Below are 22,287 nucleotides of genomic sequence, written 5' to 3' on the forward strand. Positions count from 1 at the left end.
GTAGCAGAAACTGCAGACCTCAGAACTCATGGCCCAGTACAAAACTCATCTCTGACTTATCGTTCCCTTCACCCACACACATGTGAATCAAGCTGTTTTTCCTCTAAACTGCTATGAAAGAGAAATTGTTATTGTCATGATGATGAATAAGAGGCGAGGGGAAGAAAGGAGGATGTGTGGATCACATTGATCTCATCTGGGGTGACATTAAGAGAAATCAAATCAAATTAAAATGAATTTCAAATTTTTCTGAATAAAATCTGGATGATGATATATAATCTTTTGTGGAAAACTGCTCAGTTGTCTGCAGCTATCTCCAACATCTCCCATTAATGATCTTTTTCTGAGCTGCCATTATGTCCAAGCCAAATCGTCTTCATTCGCCGATCTGACCAATGCTGTGCTAGAAAGAAGAGACAAAATAAATGAGAATGCAAAGTACAGAGAAAACTCCACTTAAAAAGCCTGGGAAATCTCAAGCATAAACACTATAGAAATGCAGCACATAGTTGCAAGGATGAAGGTAAAAAGATGTCCCCCAGGCAATCAGGAGGTTTGAATTTGTGGAATATAATGCTGATGATAGCTGAATAAGATTGTCTTCATCTAAAATGTAATAAATATTATCCCTAGTAGTGTCATTGCTATTGTACATGCTATTTAAAATAAAGTTAAGCATATACTAAGCATTTTTTTCTTACATGTTAAATGTTCTAGTCAGAAAAATACAAAAATAAGACAAAAGAAATAAGAATAGAGAAAGGATTGGCCTTTTACAGATTTTTTACCCTGTTTTACATTCTGTGTCATCACGCTGGCTGTTGTGGCATTGCATATTTAATCAGGCCAGAACTGGGCACTCTGAACTAGAATGGGATCTGAGACTGCTAATTTACCCTTACTATCGAATTCACTGGCACTTCACTGCGGACTTGCCGCTTGGTAACAGAGGTCACCACCTGACAAAGATATCAGTTGTGTGCCTACAATTTGTCAGTCTTCATTTGACACCTGGATATTTTGCTGGGTGATTAAATCAGTCCTAGCAACTCTGGGACAGCCACATATGTTTCTAGATGTACAAAGCTCAGCACCGACATGGTGTAAGTCTGTCAGGTTGGGTTCCTGGTGTTATAGCAGCTACGAGTACTTTTGACTCAGCAGCCTGATAGTTCCAACTCCCCAAAACAGACAGCCACAGAGATGGTTTGCAGCCCTGCCTCTTCTGCTCCTCACTGGCTAGGGCTGTGCTGTTGCTAAATTCAGCCTCAGCGTAAGCAGGTACCTGTGTTGGGATACTGGTTGAGTTTGCCTGCCTTGTTCCAGGCTGGCCTTTTTTGCCTTGGTGTCGCTGAGTTCCCCTGCAGTTATGGTGTTCCACCTGCAACACGTCTACCTGTTATGGGAGGCCTCTCTTCTTCTCTCTGTTCAAGTGCTTTCTTATTATGCTTTTTAAAAACTGAAAAGGAAAGAAAAGAACTTGCATGTGATAAGCACTGAAACCAAATCTTCTCTTTGTAGCTAGAACTTAAAAATGATTTACACAAGTCAAACAAAGATATGTCTTTAACCATCAGTGTCTCAGGTCTAGCCTTAATACCACATACTCTATAGTCAGAATAGCTAAATACTTGCATGGAACAAGACATCTTTCTTCTGAGGAATGCTGTGCGCTTATAACTCAATAATTAGACACATGAATATAACTAACAACCACGACAAGGAACAGAGAACAGTTTAGTGTTATTAGTCCCCTTGATACTGTCTGGGTGGCAGCAGGTGTTACAGTTGGGACTACTAAATAGATAATATGTCTTCACACATGGGAATGTGACAGCATACAGAGCAAAAAGCATGCCTCATGGAAGACACTTCTTTTTTTCTTCAGTGAAAAACAAAGAAGTAGCGTAGGTCTCAGAAAGGGGAAAAAAGCCGCAAAAGAAAGGTAAATAATTGCCCCTCTGGGTTTTCATACAAAACCTTCCTCAAATGTGCAGCAATGCCTGAAGCTAATCTCTCAGTACTTTTTGTAGCTCCAGTTAGAGTGATATTTGGCAGCTGCTCGATGAATCTGGCTTATCTGTTGCCAAATGCATTCAATACGTGTGTGGCAACTGCCATTTTCACCAAAAAAAGATTGCCTCAACAATATTTGCCACATTTTCCTTCTACCGTTTCTACTGCCAGAAATGTAAATCTTGTAAATTCTGTTTTTAACCATTTTATTTTTCAGTCATTATTTGACTACGGTAATGGATACTAAAGCGCAGCAGCGTTCCCACCAGACCAGTTTGATTCCAGTCTGGTGACTTCTGTACTTGTGTGCCCGAATGTGGCTTGGCTCAAAACTGCTTTCCTGCTTTTCACAGTAGACTTCTGCTTTTGAAAGTTGTCTACAATACTTTTTCCTTTCTTTTCTTTTTTTTTTTCTGTTTTTCTCCTTACTGGAGAGTAGAGGCTGCTCACATACAGACAAGCTCACTCACCTGCAGAGCTTGCCACCATAGCTTGCCACCATAGCTCTGCCTGTCTTTCTGCTCATACCAGTGAGTTACCAGTATGCAACTGCTGTGATGCCCAAACAACTTCTGGCTGTGTGGAAAAAGTGCCCTGAAATCAATCCGGCATATTCATCCTGTATAGATTCCTACTCTACTCTGGAGACATTTGTCCTGTGGCTTATCTGACCAAATTTAGTAATTACAGTGTAGGGGCTTGGAACAGTCATCTGAGCCCAGTGTAGGAATCTAAAATAGGTCAGAGGAATCATACCTTAAATGTGACTATCCCTCTCCAAAACAGAGTGCTTAGGGTAATTAGCTTAAATGTAGATACCTAAAATTTGACTGATACCCATTCTGTATTGACTTGGTTCAACCACTAAGATTTATTGTCAGAATCACTAGGTATACTAAAATACTCCCTGGCATTGCACTGGCTCAGGGTCCTGGGCCCTGGCCTCCTCTGAGTGCTCAGAGTAACAAAGGTCCTGCATCCCATATGGCTAGGGCAAGGGATCCTCCCCAGGCATCAATAGGGAGCAGACTCAAACACGTCTCAAAATTACAGATTTCTGAATTCTGAACATTGGCAGACATGGTCTTGGTTGTTTTATAAGAGCATGAGAAGGTTATCTGGGGTCAAAACAAGGCCTCTGTCAATATTCTGTCTCTCACAGTAAGGAATACTTTGGAAAAGGAGGATAAGAAATGGACCAAATCCAGATTTTCTGGCTAAGTCCCATGCTGGAAACAAACATCAAAATGTCCTCTGCCTCAATTCCATTTGTAATGTTTTTTCAGATTTTCTCATTTTCAGAGACGTCTACACTTCCAGAGATTGAAGTTGGGGTAATAATGGATATCTGAACATTTTCAAAGGCCAGCAATTGGAGATTCAGAGCAAATACTGAAGATCACCTTGTTTGTAAGCCACCACAAGCTCATGCTCATTGGAAGCCTGGCTAAGAGAATAAAACTATAATTCCATAGCATTTTCACAGTACTTGGTCTCTCTAATCTCCTCTACCAGGGCTAAAATAGTTATAATGCAGATGACTCCTTAGTGATTCCCATCAGCTGCAAGCAGCAAATACAGTTCACAAAACAGAACACAGTTTATGGAGACAAACAGCAGGTTTTTGTAGGACTTACCAAACTATATTAAACTATTTTCTCCCAGCTTTTCAGATGCAGATGACTAACAAACATTCTCCCAGAGCTGCCCTGAAATCTGCTAATATTAATGCACTGACAAAGTGATTCTGACATAAGGAACTACATACAGTAAATTGGAGTCAGTATTAAAAATAATGAGATTAATGTTAATTTATTTAAAAATGTGAGTGATAAAAAGCTATGTTTGCCAAATAGAAATAAAGACAAGCTGATGAGGGGGAAATTACTTTATTTTTAAGAGAGCACCACTAAATCTTGGGTGTGACCTTTCATGAAGTGATGCCCCTCTTGAAAGGTTTGGATACTTCAGGAGATCATCACAGTCATAGGATGGGGGCAGATGGAGCAACTGCACATGCTATGTTCTTAAAGGTTTTGGCACTGGTCCTTGAGTCACATTTATAAATGTCTGCTATAAACAATAAAAGGAGAATCTAGCTCTTCCATTCCAATATTTCTACTGTCAGCAAAGCCATGTGCAAACTTGGTATATTCCACCCAGCTTAATTCATGTATTAAGCATTCACATGTAAAAGTTCACATGATTCATGCCCCATGCAAAAGGCTCTTCATCGCCCAAAACATGGTTTGTGGAGCCAGATCTCAGGTCTTCCATGGTTACAGGGTCAGCTATCACAGCTTGCGTCCTGAGGTAGGAAACATTCTGGCATGTTGAAGTGAAAAATATCTAGGACTCAAGCCATGAGGAGGAACAGTTTCTGATCATGCTGCCTACATGAAAATGTCTGTCCCAGAAGTCACTCTTGTGCAAACAAATTATTTCCCCACAGTAATCTGAGAAACTGTTGGGTATGCATCAAAGTTAACATGTTTGACTATGGAAAGAAATCTCAAAATCTGTTGAGCTTGTCCAGCAAATAATGAGCTAACCCAACCTATCTCACATACAAGCAAGTAGCAATGTGCCACTGTATGAATACCCCACTATTATAAACCTACACAGTAAATGAGTAATAAGTCAGCTCCAGCTCTTAAAGAAGCCAATGGGAGTGTTTTCATTGATTTCAATGGAAGGAAGATTGGACTAGCTATGGATAGAAAAAGTTCTCTCAGAAACTAACCGGAAGTGCAACAAAACCAGTGGGAATACTTCAGACCTTTAGGAGGTATGGTCCTGAAATCTGTGTTTTAACATGTTGTGCAGTATGCTTTGCATAATATTCATTCATTCATTCATTCATTTGCGTAATATTCAGGCCTTTATCTGTTCTCTTGTTCTTACTAGACCACACTGTACGCAGTTGCATTTCATCACTTTCACCACAAGGATGTTGGTTAAGTTCAGGTAGTCTTTTATATTATTTGAATAATGCATATCATACATGGGAAGTGAGTTCTAATAAGCCTGCCAAGACACCTCTCTTCTGTTTTTGTGCACAATGGCTGATTAGAAGGTTAAGCAAGGAAAAAAAGTACTGGTCTATAGCTGGCTTCAAAGATTTTTAATGAAAAACACATATAAACTGGATTAAGAAGAAAAGGGTTATATCTGATTGGATTAATGTGTCCATATAATTAAACAGGTATAAATTTTACAGGACAAAAAACTCTAGACTTTACTCTTTTTTAACAAAGAATCTGTCCTGTTCAGTCAATGCCATCTAAGTAAAAGGTGCTTGATAATGAAAAATACACGTAGTCATAGTAAAAATAACCTTTTTTTCTGTAATCACTTTAAATAAGGCTCCTCAGAGGTGTTCACATATTGTAGGACCTAGAGATGGCTATCTGCATCTGAATCATTTCAGAGAGCTTAACATATCTCTGTAGATTGGGGGGAGAGAGTTTAAAAAGTACAAGAGAAAAGAAAAAGCATACTAAAAAGAACACTGAGCGTTTTTTCCCTTTTTAGTTTTTCTGAACGTCTGAACTGATTTTGCTGAAGATTGTGAGTGCCTTTAGTACAAAGCAAGCAGTGAATTAGAAATCCTATTTCCCCCATCATTCCCAGCTAGCCTCAGTAATTCACCAGGAATTCACCAGGCTCCATGCTTCTCTGACATCTCAGCTTTATTCTTTTTTTTTTCAGCACTCCAGTTTGCAGAGTTTGCTAGAGACAGCATGGTCCTGTGTCCATACAGACAATGATTATCCAAGCCTTGTCCTCTGAAACACAAGGGACCAAGCATGCTGAATGTGCTAAGTTTGGCCAAGTAGTCATACAGATTGTGGATAGATCTGAACCACCCACAGGCCATATAACATTTTGTAGTTTGTTAACGGAGCCTATTGTAGTCAAAGGTAGTCCAGAAGAGCGACACCTGACCACTTGTTTTGTCATCAGTAGTATGTTAAAATGCCTCCTTTAGCAAAAGTCAATAAGCAGAAAGAACAAACTTAAGTTTGTAGGCACATTCTTTTGTTTAAGGTAGTGAAATGAGGCTTGAAGAAAGAGCTGCAGCCCTACCACTTGCTATAGCTGTATTTCTGGGAAAGACTCTGCTAACAGTGCAAGAGAATCGTGAGGATTTTCTTTCTTAGTAGGCAGTGACCATCTTTCAGATTCTGAGAGTACCAGGACAGGATTTTATTTCATATTTTAAGCAAATGATTTTATCCAGCCTCACACCATATTTTAGGTAAGCAGGCAAGGGGGCTTTTAATTGGTGAAAAGCTGAATTTCACCAGACAAAAAGATAAAGGAGCAATTATTTAGCTATGCTATAGCCTTAATATAAAGGGAAGAAAACATTTTTACAAGTCCTGCTAGTAGATATTTAAGAAGCCTGGACACAAGTAGCATTTCATTATCACAGTTTCTATTTCATTTCTAAGCTTTGCAGTATGTTTTGGGGATTCCCCTTAATGAAAAGTACTGGGTATTTAGAACTACCACATTGTTTGATGGCCCTCACAGCTGTATCTCCCTTAAAAAGACACACACACAAAAGTCCAAAAAAGTCCTACCATTATAATTTCAAGAAGAACTGAGTAGTAGCCCTTATTTTTAGCAACTAATTATTCCTAATCTGCTAAGAGCCAGAAATCTGCACTGCCATTAATTCACCTGCAGACTTCCCATTGCTTTGAGCAGGAATTGTGCAGGGAAGTCAATTGCAGGAATGGACACTTCATAGCGCTTTAAGTGAAACGAGCCTCTGCAATGAACAAGTGAGCACTGAAGCCAGTCGAAGCCAAGAAAAGCACATCAACATCCTGAGTGAGAGCTGACTTGAAAGGATGGAACATGAGGTGCAATTGTAATTTTTCAGTTTTAAGAGACAGATTAAGTGCCGAGAGCAGCTGGCAAAATGATAGAGATTATTTACAAGGATTTTTGTTTTTTCTGGAGCTGGGTCCTGTTATGAAGGTCAAGGGACAGACCTTGCTGCTGCTCAAACAGAACTTTTTGGAAGCAAGACTGAGTCTCTGCCACTAGAAAAGCTTAGTGTTTTAGTTTGGCCTTTATATAATACCTGCCCAGCCACCAAGCACCAACCTTGTAGGCTATCTAATGGAAAAATAAAAAGCAGGTGAACACATTTGGTCTTTTCAGAAGTTTCTCCTTACTCTCTCCTCCCTTCACTTCCACTGTTCTTTCAGGCAACTGAGTTTATTTCCTTATGGAACCATTTACTGGGCTGATGAACTAATAAATCTCAAGGGATTAGCTGTTGTCTAAATCCCTCCACCCTGAAAGGCCACAGTAGTGCTCTACAGCTGAACAGACAAAGATTTCCCAGTAAAGTTTCCCATTACAGGGGTAGACCCTCATCCCTGCCCACCCAGGCTGCAGTGGGAAGTGAGTGTGAAGAGCAGCAAATGAAATCAGGTATTGCCTTATTACCCTTCAGGAGGGAAATCAGTACATATTTGTCCTCTGTATATCAGATCATGATACAGTCATTGCCCCAGCTACAGATCACAGGCCTACAGCTGTTTTGATGGGAGTGAAGAAAGATACAGGGACTTTATCAGTGTAATGAAGATTAGATTTTTTTAAGCGTTCTTGGATAATGTTATGGGCAATGCCAGCTGAAGATACCTGAGAGTTCTGTTTGGTCATCAGGAAGAAAAAGGCTGTGTATCTCTTTGCAATTGTAATGCTTAATACTACGGATATATGATTGTATCGTGCGTGATACATACATGATTGTTTCTCTTACATGATTGATGAATGCTAGGATTTCAAGTTTCATCTTTAGTTTCAGCCTTCATTTCCTCTTGGATTCATCTTGTTCCTTCTAACCGCTGAAACAGAGTCATTCCAGAACAAAAACTGTTACAAAACTCAGCCTACTTTTTACTGTTTCCCTCTGTCCTGTTCCACACAAGTTCTTGAAGAAGTTTGCTAATAAGGCTTATTTTCATAGCCAGTATGATACGTTATTCATACTGATTGACTAAAAAAAAAAGAAAAAAAAAAAGAATGCTGGTCAAGATGTGTCATGCTACCAATCTAAGGTAAAACTAGGCATTCTGCTTGTTTTCTTTGATTACAGTAATTCCCTTTAGTTATTTTATGAACTTAGCTTTTTGAAATGATATAAAGTTATGAGGTCCCACCTTTTCAAAACCAGCACCCTTAAATCTGTCTCACCTCAAGCACGTCAAGACTACGCCATTTTAAACCATAGAAAATGATAAAGGGATCCTGAAAATGCAAACCAAAAGTCTTTTTCTAAGTACAGTCAGGTACTTTTTCCCTGGTAATCAGGAAAAAGAAAACCAAACAGAGTTAAACCATCAAATTCAGAATGTTCTGTGATAAGCATAAAAAAAAATTATATATATATATATATATATATATATATGTAAAAGATGTTTCAGTACTTTTTCTCCTAGGAAAAGTCTTCCAAATAGTTACTTATGGGGATTTCCCCTTCTCAGTGATGGAACTGAATTGCAACAATTGCACTTCTGAATAGACAGAGAAACATGCATATAGCTATATACCTGCCTACACACATGCACTCTTCAGCTTTTGAAACAACCCTCTCCTTAAATCTGTCAGTAGATACTGAATGTTTCTCTATTGCAACAAAGAAGCGGAAATATATAAAATACAGTGCATATATTTAAGTTGGTATTATTCTGCCTATATTCAAATGAAGCTAATGGTGTTTTCTATTTTTTTGCTACAGGATAGCAGGATTGTTTGAGGCAACATGCCCTGTTATTGCAGGATTGTTTGAGACAATATGCCCCATAGAGTAACTGAATCAGTAAAAATCTGCTGTATGAAGGATGATCTTGCTGTAATAACAATACAGCCAGAGAAAACATTGACAGTCATTTCTAAAATACCTAAAACAAACAGGAAATCAAAAAGAACGCACCAAAGGCTTTATAATATATTATTACTACTTGACAATCCAAAAGTCCTTCTTATCTGTAAAATGCTTTCTAAGCATTAGCCAAAAATTTTTCACAAACTTCCTGTCTGATACATGAGATACTTTCCCAATCTGCAGATGGAGTAATTGATAGCAAGTAGTGAATAACCTTTCTAGTTTCACAAAAGGAGTCATGATGCACTACATTCTGAAGCTCAAAAAAGGAACTCTGATTGATTCCTGCAGTGATTGTGAGACAATGTCACAACAGTAAAAAAAAAAAAGTTTTTAGCTTTCCCTAAGTTCCACTGCAGAAATCCCAGAAACTAAACAAGCAAAAGTAATTCACGGATGGATAAGTGGATCTTTCTTAAGTGGATCATTTTGCTGCTCTTTTAGGACAGATCAGAATTATGGTTGTACCAGCAAAAATGAGATGCATGGCATTGTCTATTGCTGAACTGAGCCTCTGTGACAATCTGTGTTTCCTAGACAGCCACAGAGTGTGTAAAGGAAAATGCTCTGCCGTGAATGGTAGAGCTCTGTTTTTCCAGGGTCTAAATTCATTTATTCCTGTGCAAGAGCAGGACTTATTTCACCTACCTTTAACCATCTTAATGTTAAGTGTTTGTTTTAAGCTAGTCATCTAGCTTTCCTCTATAATTAATGGATACAGATAAGCACTTCCAGAAGGCAATTCATCCCATCCTAAAATACTTATCTAAGGTAGTAATTTATTCTAAGCTAAATTAACTATCTAAAACTGCTTAATTTTAGCATCTAAATCAGGCAAGATGAACTTCAATCCAAGAATTAACAAAGAATAGCAAAGTCAGTGAAAGTACCAAAGCTTCCACAGAGAGAACGCAAGCATCTGTTGAATGGAAATCATGATGGACAAAGGTCTTTTGTGAAACCAAGAGAAATTCACGCTTAGCAAGCATGTCTAGGCTGGCAGAAAGGTTTGTGCAGTACTATCTGCACTGCAAGAGTCTTGTTAGCAATGAAACACTAATGGTGATAGAGGGAACTGTATTGGCTAGGTCAGTGAAAGCCTTTACAGAAAAGCAGAACTCTGAAAATTTTAATGAAAACATATTTTGCACATGCAAATTTGTACTCAGTTTACCCATTAACAGTGTTAGGCCTTCAACACGGAGGATGTTTCTGGCAGATGATCTTGCTCTACTCCATGTCTTTGGAGTCTCTGCATTTGGGACAATAGAGATAATGAGACAAGATGACTAGAATGTGTGGAGCAATCCACATGCCTTGGACCAGGCATGAGCAGACAGGATTGGAAAGCCCACAGTAAGAAGTCACAGTATGCTTCGGGCATGAATGGTCTACTGCCCACAACTCTGCCACAAAAATGAAACTAATATTCTTAAAAAATAACCTAAACATCATTTTGCACCTGTAAAAARTGACTTACCTGATGAGATATGCTCAAGAGTGGGAAGACTAACACATCTCCTCAGGGAATTGGGTGCTTCTCAAATGATAAGAGAGGGATGATGAAGTGAGTTACTCATCTGATTGTTTCTAAGGCACAGCTTTGCATTTATGTGGGAAAACATTACATTTTATATTCTAGTTGTTGACACTAAAGAGCTGGAAATGGAACCAGGTCAGATTTTTCCTCTCATTTACATAGAAGTAAGTAAGGACAAACTGCACTGAAGTGACTAGACTTGACAATGTGTCTTGTGGACACTGAGTGCTGACACAGCTGCATTTGCTCTGCCCAACCTGGGAGCAGGAGTACCAGTACCATGTGGTTGGATTAGCACAGCACAGCGCCCAGCCCGATCAGTCGAGCTGAGAGGCAGGGACTGTGCTGTGCTGCAGGGACTGTTCACATGGCATCCAGAGCAGACCTGGCCCATGTCTGGCTGGGTTGGAGTACAGGCAAGGCAAATATGTGACCATCTGCACCTTCCTATATGCTCATAGCTCTGATATATGGAATTGAGAGCAGAATTGGGTTCAATACATGTTAATTGTGAAGCAATGGAAATCTTACTTAATTTTGGCTCTCCAAATGCCAAATGACTAGTCTATGCCCTCAGGGTCCCTCTGTGATCAATGGAGAGCTACAATAACCTCTGGAGCAATTCCTAAAATAGGTGTGTCTAAAATAGATGGGACAAATCTCTTTCCACAGACTAGCAAAGATACTTAGACACCATGCTTGAACCAGATATACGGCCCTTAGAAAGTTAACATAAATGAGATGAAGCCAGTCCAAAAGACTATTTTAAGATAAAGTTAAATCAGTACTTCCACCATAAAAGGTATTCTATGGCTTTCAAAGTTTTCCCCAAGCCAAACCTCACAACCCCAGGAAATTCATGAGCTCTGCTTACACATAAAAGACATCACAACATATCTGGGTACAGAAACGCAACTAAGACATATGAATAACTTCAACTGCTCTCTGAAGTATTGCACAGAAATACCACTATGACTGTGGTGCCAAATCAGACCAACCGATTTGTAAAGTCATGTTGGATTGCTTTTTATATCTCACAGATGTCCAGGCACAAATAAAGAGCTTAACAATTTATTCCCATACATTTTTAATACTAACAAATTCCTAGCCTTACTTACAACTTTTTAAATAAATATTTTATACATCACTGCTGATAATCATTTGTCTATAAGCTGTATTGAGTTACATTTCATATGGCAATAAACACACACCAGTGTAGTAAGATTAAAGTAGAACAGAGTATGTATACATTCATACAGTCATGCATAAGAGCTGAGGGAGACCAATAAAAAAAAATGAAGCATTTGTATAGTCTTAAAGTGGTACATTAGTCCTTTTCTGGCCCTCTACATAAAGGGAGAACTCCATATTGTATGAGAACAGATGAAAAAAATGAGGCAATTGACTGAAGTACAGCACTTTTTTATAAGTTTTTGCCTAGAGCAGAAGGAAAGCATACATTCCCGTATGGATAACTTATGTCCTTGGAGTCTAAAGGCCATAAGCTGCAAGAGTCCTTTTTACAGTACCATTTTTTCTTAATCTGGTTAATATGCGAATAGGAGATAAATAGTTTTATAATGAATAATAATAATTATCACATAAATAATTGCTTAAAGCACTTTTTTTGGCTGTCATGGAAATTAAGACATCTAAGTTATCTTAAGAATAAGGAGATTATGACATAATATGAAAGAGGAAAAGGATTTTGAGGAAATGCGTAAAAACAATGAAGCAATGTCAATGCTTCAAAACAAAAGTGTTAGTTGTGCCTGTGTTTAACATTGTATATGGAGACAGGATGGCATGCTGGGAATATTTTTTAGGCTTTCTTTTACATATATGAGTTTGTAAATTAATGAAAATTAAAGTTTCTGAAGAGTATGTCTATGTCTACTGGAAATGTTTATTTTTGCTTAATAAAAGCATTACAAATGCAGACTGAAGCACGGAAACAGAAATGAGATAAAATAGTACATGAAATGAGGAAATATGCATAAAAGTATATGTCTTAATGTTCAGCTAGCAAACTGCAAGGTATGGAAAGCCRTCACTGAACTGCCCTGTTCACAATACTTTTCCTCAAAGGTACAACTACAGCATGAATATCAGAACTAAAATTACAGTAGCTGCAGTGTGGTTACTGCTGTGCTGCTTGCTTAGAGAAGGTTATATTAGCTTTATATAGCTAATATCTTTTCCTTACAGTTCTTTTTTTAAAAAAAAATCCACACAAAATATTTTCCCTTGGAAGAAGATTGAAGAAATCATGAATCATACATGACAGCTGTCAGTTAAGCACTTCTAGAAGGCACTCAGATACCATATTGATGGAAGCGCTCCAAGAAGCTGAAGAGAACAATCCTGAGCTATCAGGAAGACTGACATGATGGTCTAATAAGTGTTTTCCGAATCTTAATATTTGGGACTTYGTGATCTAGAGCTGACGTAATCTCACAAACAAACACATGCCACTCATAGGCTGGTGGCAGTAGAAAGAGAGAGTAATTTTAAACTGGGACCAGTGATGGAAATTTAGAGAGTAAAAAAGGAAGAAGTTAGCATGCTCACATGTGTAAAGATGCCATGACATTGGAGTATCTCTTCCTTAAAACACAGCGGAAATCACAAAATCACCTACTTTCATTTATCCATGCTAATATCTACTAATACATGTAATCTACAAGCTACATTTCATAAGCTCCTGACTGAAAATTTAATTTCAAGACTCAATTTATACAATAAATTGAGGTCTAATTCAGGAAACTCCTGGAGCTCGTGTCGTAAAGCATGCAACCACATACTTTCATAGCATACACACCATTTCAGCCCTTGTCCCTCACTGTCTCCCTCACTGGTATCAGCTCTTTATGTGACACCACAACATGTCCTGTAGAGGCAGGGATGCTCTGTTTGTGAGACACTCCTTGATGGTAGAGAAGCATTAAATCTGAGGACACTGCTTCTGCCATTATAATAAGCAAACATGCTTCTACTTTTGTAGGAGTCTCCAAGAGACAAGAGAGTTCTCCCTCTGTCCCTCTGAGGGGCTCGGGAAGACTGTGGCAAGATTGCACAGGAAGCATTAACCACTTTCACAATTCTCAGAAGTCTTTTAATCTCAGCAATGAGAGTCTGCAGGACTCTGAGCCCTCAGCCTGGAGAGGAACAGAAATCAGAGAAATGGAGGATTCCAGAGCAGAAAGGAAAATAGTCCCTACTCAGAAACTAACAGCCAACAAGCATACTTGCTTTCTGTATCCTCCAGTCAATATCTGGGATGCACTGGGATACTTTTCACAATTGTGAAGTTTTTGTGAGTGATGAAAAAGAGGTAAGATATTAACACTTCAGTGCCAAGGGGTCACATACCTTTGTAGCTGCAGCCCAAACATGAAAGGCAGGGGAAGGTTTTACCTCCTTTTTCCTGTTGCCCTGCCTTGGTGCTGGCATCAGTCCAGGTAGGCAGAGCTGGGGGAGCAGGGATGAACAGCATTGTGCATTCCCTTTTCTCCTACATAAACAAGGAAAGGGGACAGGGGAATTCCTATCTCTCTCTTCTCTCCAATTCATTCCTGATTTTAAATGTGTAACTGCATTGTCAGGTCCATCCCTATGGAAACAAACAGGAATTAAGCCACCTTTTGTGGCTGTGGGGCCTAACACCATCACTCATTTGGGAATGATGATGCAAATGTGTCAGAGCAATGTCAATATGAGAGCACCGTAGTACCATCATTTCATCCATGAGGAAGTCTGAGCTTATCAGTCTTTCTCATGCTCTTTCCCTTCTCTTCATTGCACTACACTTTGCTCCTTAGTGTATCTTCCTGTCACTCTTCTTCCTGTGGCTGTACTCTCATATGAGTTCTTGGTAAGCCAACTGAGATCATTAAGGGGATGGAATGTGAACTCACCARAAAGCATGAGCAATGTTCTGCCAGTGCAGTGAGCTGAGCTGGCTCACCGAGGGGTCAGACAAGTGCCAGAATGAGTACCAGAGAAAAAAGTGGGCTGCGGGACTGGAAAGGGGGGCAGGAGGCAGGGCTGCCTCTTTTGATGGTAATGAGCTCTCTCATTGGCTCAGCTGTCTTGTCTGACCATACCTTACTGTGAACCTGCCAGCTAACCTGTGAGATTATCTCTAATGGAAAGTTAAAAGGTAAATGTTCTGCATCTCCGTGGCAGCATACAACCAAAATCATAGCCTTCCAAAACATTCAGAGAACTAAGAACCAAATGCAAGGATGTACTCACAAGAATATGTGACTAACCTGTGCAGTGAGCTGGCATTTTTCCCTCCCAGGGAAGTAAAATGTTAAATAGCACACTGTGCAGATCTGTAGAGCTGCTGCCAACAAAGGACATTCACAGGCTTGCGTATTCTAAAGAGTCTGCATATATCAATAGAAATGTGCCTAGAGTTGCTCTCTGCCCACCTCATCGCCTGAATTTAACTTCACTGCAAACAATACAAAGAGAAGGGGAAGTACATCTGGCTGGTCACTCATCCAGACTTGATAGGGGAAAAAAAAAAAGAAAACATAATTTGATTTGCATCTCCTCCTTCACRTAAGGAAATCAAATGATTAGAACTTTTTTCCTGTCTGGAAAACCAGAAATTCAATAAACATTTATGTTTTTTTTCTGGACTGACATTTTGTGTTGATTTTGCTTTTTAAACAACAAAATAGTTTTTTCACTATATTTCAATTCTCTTGTAAAAATAAGAGAGGAGGAGCGAAACTGTCACAACTGAACTGTTTGGGCAAATTATCAGTTTCAAATGAGATTTTTCCTTGAAAATATGTTTGAAATATTCAGAGAATTTCTACCAGCTTTAAGCAAAACAGGCCTGAGTACCAGCTGACAATGATTTAACATTTTCAGTATTTACATGCCTCTATTTTCTGACCAGTTACAAAGAGTGCCAGAACTTGACTGCTTAGTCTCAAAATAGTCAAACCAAATATTTATTGTTAGAGATTTGTGGAACTAAATTACTTTTCCATGCTAGGATGCCATGTTTAGCATCAAAGACTACACAACATTGGTCTAGAATATCAGAGCCCTCTTAAAAGAGTATGTGTCCCTGGAAGGAGCAGTTCATCAGGCGAGATGCTGGAGCGTGACAGAGTCTGTGAGTTTAGGAGTTTGGGAGCCAAGACATGGCTTCCTATTAGCTCAGGGGCAGGTTGACAAGGAAGGAAGCAGGTGAGCTGGCAGGCAATCAGCAAGGAGTCAGCTGCAACTTTATCAAAATGGAGCCAACTCTACAGAATATTTCACTCTCAATGTTGATGAATTGACATTCTTCAGCAGAAAAAACCTTTCAGCTGAGAATTCAGATCAGCTCTGCCACTACTAAACAAGAGAAGTTGAAGTAGGACCCTTAACATCTCCATGGGCTTTTCTCTTCCGTTTTGCCATATCCATTCAAATGTTCTGGGTGTCTCTTTGACAGCTTTTGCTCGCTGCGAGGTTCAGAGTGATAACGCGTCAACCACATCTACCACAACCTGCTCCTGGCTGCCCTGTGCTGGTGTGGCTCCAGTGGGCAGGCAGATTAGCTGTCCACAACTCCTCTGCCGCAGTGACCTCCAGTGGGAAGGAGTGGAAAACGGGAAAGCCAGTGGATGACAAGCCAGCACTGCCAAATGCAGAAAGGTCACAGGAGATGCATGACTCTTGGCAGCTGTGTGCAGGAATGGGGGGGGGGAACATGCACTGAAGGAATTCTGAATCACTGGCATTGTTCATACAAGATGGCCTTAGGAGGCCCAAGGTTCACGCCAACACAAACTTGGAGAGCCACACTTGTTCTGGGTCCCAAAGCTGAGAAAACAAATCCCTGTTCTAGTGTTGGTTATATATGGCACTGGTTTCTAGCACTCCTCAGTTCCCCAGAGGCCAAAGGAGTCTTTCACGACTATTATTTCCAACTTTATTCAAACTCAGAGCTCTACAGATAAAACTTGAAGTAAAACAAAATCCTGGCCAGAATTTACTCCTCCATCAAAGGGATCTCTTCTCTTTGGAGGTCCCTACCTGACTCATCTCTTCTATTAGTTGAAAAATTGATTTGTCCTGCTTGAGTGCTTGCTGGGTCAACCATTTCTGCTACTAGTCTAATCTGAGCACAGGAGATGGATTCTCTCTTCCACTCTTTTCATCTTTGGGGTATGCTCAGTGAAGGAAAGGAGGGGATACTGCTGATTCCAAGAGACACTCACATTGCTATGCAGCCTCTGCTTATTAGTGCCCTTAACATAATTTGTTTGTGAATTACATATATGGAGCATCACAAGATTTGTGATGCTAAAAATGCTTGAAATGGACATTCCAGAAATTAATATAAAATAATATTCCAGTATTTGAAGTATAGGTGACACCCCATTTGCTATAGAAAAACTGCATGAACATTGCAAAGAAAAGAAATTGGCCTAAAACACCTAAAAAAATTCAATATGCTAAGCTTCTGCAGTTAACACATGCTTTTTCTTACACTTAAGTCATTTATCAGTTTTAATACCCAGCCTAATTTCTAACTGACTGTAGTCTTCCTGTAGTTTCTCACTGTATCATTTTGTGGCTGTTTCCTTTCTGTTTAATATTTGCTTATTTTAGTTAGAATCCCTAGAGCAAAACCCACAAACCAAACAAATACTCACAGAAAACAGAGAGCAGCTCGAATGTCCTTGGAGACACTCAATTTTTTGTTTGCTACAATTTGTCATCCTCTGCTCAGAGAGAGATCAACAGTTTTTAGCACATAGATCAATATTCTCTTAACCCAGACCTAATCTAAGGAGAGTTTCCCCAGGTTTCACCTTGGCCTACTCCTATGTGCCATAGTTGCCCTTTTTTTCAGCAATAATTTTGTCTGTGTAAGACAGCAATTTTTCATCCTTTGGTCAAAACTGGTGACAAAAGAGAGAATAATGGTTCCTGACATATCAAATGATAGATTTGACACATGGCATGCTGAGCTGGGAGCTTTCACGTGCCAAAGTAGAAAGACAGATAAGCAGCCTAATGGCCCTCCTGACATTGCTGCCTCTTTTTTTCCCTGGTATACCAAAACAGGCTCTGCTTTTTCTTCTTTTCTTTTCTTTTTTTTTTCCTGGAGAAGTTTTTTTTTTCTATAACTCTGGGCAGGAAGCAAGGAAATGCACTGCACTCCAGCCCAAAATAAATGTTTCCCTGTCCTGTAAAATGATCAATCTATGCCCTTTTCCTCCAGCACAGTAAGGGCAATACAACATGCTGCTTGAGGAAATACTAACAAATATAGCCAGTGAGAGGGAAACAGATGGGACTAAGAAATTAAACCAGCAGATTTCTGGAAGGTATTCAAAGAGTAGAGTTTGTAATACTAAAACAGAACTGCTCTTTATTATTATTTTTTAAAGCAGTGATCATCAAGATGTACCTTCAGCAAGGCTCACACTCTCCCTGCTAAATCCCCCTACAGAACAATAAGAAAGGTTCGTTTTGGTATCATTCTGGTAAAAATAAATCCCATTTCACAGAAGCCAGTGCCAGCCTGGAGATAGAAGGCCTGCAAGTTTCTCTACCTTTGGTACACTGGGATAAACACAGTGGTCTGTGTACCACAGGGCATGGCTCCAGGCATGGGATCGGGTTACATCTTTACACACAAAAGCTTCTTTCAGAATCTAAACTAACAAAACAGGAACAACTTTTATTCCTGTATGGTTTCCTCTGGAGCATGTGTTCACATTTAAAATCCTGACCTGTGTGTCATTTGCTTGCATTCAAAGTTATTTGTATTGCTTCGGTATTACAAAGCAACAGCCAGTCCTAACCTCACTTGCTTACCAATATGTCTATGGACTTTGGCAAAATGTTATTTATCCTCCTCCAATCCTTGTTCATAAATTCTTTCTTTCTCCCATTTTCTTTTTTCCCCCTTTTTCATATTTTATGGTCAGACAGTTGCGTTAGCAGACAGCTTATTTTTCTGCACTGTAATAGTTCTATGGACATTTTAAATTTGATCCAATAAAGGAATGAAAAGAAATGATTCCAAGGAAAATATTCTACTCACAAGGTCATCAAACATCTGAATCCGATATTTGTCATCCTGCATTTAAAAATATCACAGTGTTTGAATGTTCTGGGTGATTTCTTTACAATTTTCATAAATGTTTAAATATACATGTTATACATAAGGGAAACATTATATGTATATAGATCAAATACATTTTTTTTTCCTTCCCTGTAACCCAGTTCTCTTTTTTTTCCCCTTAATGAAAAACATTTTCCTATAAGTATATACTTCAGCACATTCTATGGTATTTTTCACAGTTTCTACATTTTTGACATTTCAGCCAAACCTACAAGGAGTAGGAAATCAGACTGAAGAAGTGGAACTACAACATTTAATTTTTCTCATGCTGCCCACCACAAACTGAGAAGAGAAAGACAGATAGTCTTTTAAAGTACAACCCCAAAATAAGTTACTCAATGAGACTTCAAAAAAACCCCAAAATATGTTATCAAAATCATCTTGATTGCATAAACTAAGAAAAAGTTCCATCACTGAGATATAAAGAGGTCACTTCTTGGATTTACAAGTTGCAAACAGAAAGCAAGCATTCTGAGTAATAAATAACGCACAAATAAAATAATTAGGTTTCCATAACAGCTCTTTACGAGAAAGTCTTCTTCACTGAAACATGGTGAATCACAAAATAACACTGTAGAAAAAGGCATAGTGAAGCACACTGAAACTATTTCTGACTTTCACTGTTCTCCCCTAAAAATAAAGTGTAACTATGGCTAAATATACTGTAAATGAACTATATAAAACAGATTTCATCTTAGTAGACAAATATAAATATTGTTAAAAGACTGCCTCTTGCTTCCCTTATAATAAACTTACTGCAAATGACTAGGTTGTGATATTGTTTGCTTCAACAAGGGCTACAAGTATATGTTATTTGTCAAAATATTCTGATTTATCAATTTGGTTCAAACAAAAAACACACAAAAGAATATAAAGAGTTAAGATGATGTTTCTTGTTGTAGAACTAATCAGATTCATATTAGCAGTAGTAAATGTCATGTTGGCACCTTTTCTTTCTCACACATTACAGTTTCAAGTCTTTGCTATGAGGAAATAATGAAGTAAAGATATGCAGTGCCATATACCATGCATCTTTTTTGTCAGTCTGCATAAGAAATGAATTGTATCTGCTACTAAGGGGGTCACAGGGGCAGCAAGTTAAGAAGAATGCTTAAAGAAAGGACATGTCAAAGGAAACAAGAACTTATTTTTTCAGTACTTTCTAACAAGTATTGCAATTTGGGGGAAATTAAATGTTCATAATAAATACCCGCCTATCCTGAAAGCATTTATTGCTTTTCATTGCTGCAAAGTTAACCCTGGTGACCAAATGACCTTGAAGTCCCCACTGCAAACTCATGAAGATCAATAAAAATGGTCTAATGTTACAAGCCCTTAAATTCATGCTTCAGTAGTAGTGTGATCAGTGGGGAAAATGCTTCTCTACTGAGAAGATAAAAAAACTGAGGACTGGAAAAAGATCATGCCAGACAAGATGTACGTCTCACGAGGTTATCCCACCGTGTGCTTTTCCCCTTTTTTATAAAAATGCCATACTTCATAGTTAAGCATGAAAGGTAAAAAATGGGCAAAAATCTTCATTGCCAGCAAGAAAAAAACTGTTTTTGACAGTTGGGTGATGCTTGTGTCTTGTGGTAAATTTTCAGCTTTGCCTACAATCAGAGCCTTTCCTTCCAGCAAACGCTATGCATATCTTAAGCGTGGAGTTAAGGCAGAAGCAAGCTATTGGTGTGCCAGATATTGCATCAAAATTACAAAATACATTTTAATTTTGTGCAGTGACTAGGAATTAATGCCAAGTGTACTGTCAGCATGCAGCAGAGCATCCCTCTGATCACGCGAAATGATTGCCTGAGATATAGCAGCTTCCACCGCCTTCCATCCTGTAGGTGCCACTGCTGCTAAGTGGAGCTTCTGAAGAGAACCAGATGAAGAGACATGAAGCAAATGAAGAGGCATATAACTGTGGGTTTTAAAACTGAAAGACCCGTGGCATTCTCATTTACTCTTTGGACACTTTCTGCCACTCTGATGGTGTCAAGGACCTTGCTATTTTTTTTATTTTTATTTTGAGGTCAACATGGTATAGAGAAGCCTTAGTAAAAAGTAAGAATCAGGCCTTAAAGATATCAAAATGTTAATAGAAAAAGTGATTTTTGGGGGTAGATTGTATACAAAAGAGATGAAGGAGAAACAGATCTAAGTAAAATTCTACTAGAAATTAATTTATCTTTCCACTCTCTTCCCATCCAAGTCACACCCCTCCCTATATCTCAAGATGGTGAAAGGAACACAGAATGGAAATAGAAGGGAGATGGTAGACTAAACCAACATTATTTTGCAGTAGTAGCCGCTTGCTTTGTTTCTGCTTCATAAATCAGATAATGCTGTTTTTCTCTTCTCCATTTTCCCAGACTTCCTCTCTACACAATCTGGTCAGAAATTTTATGAAACTTTTTCGTCAGAAACATCAGAGCTCTGCCCAGCAATGTATTACATTTGTAACCACAAGGACGGTATTTTGGGCTAAAAATAATGAGAAAGATTCAGCTATGCCGAAGTAACTTCACTCTGATGACAAGATCATTCACACAATAGCTAGGACACCAAGATTCACATTCCTGCCATATCTCACTCTGACTGAGAACGTGACCTATATCCCACATTTGTGCCACTGTCATCAGGAGGTATTAGAGAAACTGCTGTGTCCTGAGTACTCCTATTGAAGCTGTTCCATTCCTATAAACAGTTAAAAAAATCCAGCATGCCAGTCTCAGACTGATTGCCTTGCCTTGTGGTGTAAAACCGACGACCAGGTTCCTCTAAGGAATATTTTATACTGGTCACAAAGCATAGCAGCTTCAACTGGGCATATTAAGGAAGTCCCGGATTTGCCAGTAGTCTGCTAAAGTAGGATGTGGGACGTCAGGCTTAAGTCTCTGGTCTCGGTCATACTGAGCACGAACTTGTACTTTGACCTTCCTTCTGTTAGATGGAGGCTCTAACTGTGTTTGTACGGACTACAGGAAGGGCAACTGCATTTTTTACTTCAGAAGTTCTTTGTTTCATATCATCAAGATATGAAAAAAGTATATTTTTTGCTCAGTCTTAAGGTACTTCATGGTAAGAAAGGATTTTTTTCCAAATCAGTTGAATATCTCACTGAGCAGTGCAAAAAAAGAAAATCAAACTATGAAATAACTATTCTGTAATTGTAAAAGGACCTCTGTGGATCAGGCAATTACTGAAATACCATAGGTATCCTATTTGCAAGGAGGCAGATGGCAAAAATATGCTACATGGTCCTCGGTTCTGCTATGCCCCCACCATTCTTTCATAGGTCCACACCACAATGACAAGTTCTTCAAACTAAAGAATCTGTAGATTTCTTCAGTTGCTAAGTGTTGCTCAAGAACAGCAGAAGAAGCATTTTCCTCAGATATGAAGAATATAAAACTCACAATTCACATCTGGGGTGTAATAGATGGCCAGGTGGCTAGCTATAGTTAACTGTCAACACCTTTGTATTTCCCTTTGCCATCGGCAAAGTTTGCACTTAGACGTGACAGAGTATAATGTGAAGAAACTAAAGCATGAAGCCACTTGATACCATCATGGTTTTTGTTTGAAAAGCCAAGTTTTTTTTTTTTTTTCCAAGTTTTCCTCAGTACTTATGCTGCTCACCGGCTTGCACCTTTCCAAACA

The sequence above is a fragment of the Apteryx rowi genome, unplaced genomic scaffold (genome assembly GCF_003343035.1).
Source record: "Apteryx rowi isolate R43461 unplaced genomic scaffold, aptRow1 scaffold_268, whole genome shotgun sequence".
Classification (NCBI taxonomy): Eukaryota; Metazoa; Chordata; class Aves; order Apterygiformes; family Apterygidae; genus Apteryx; species Apteryx rowi.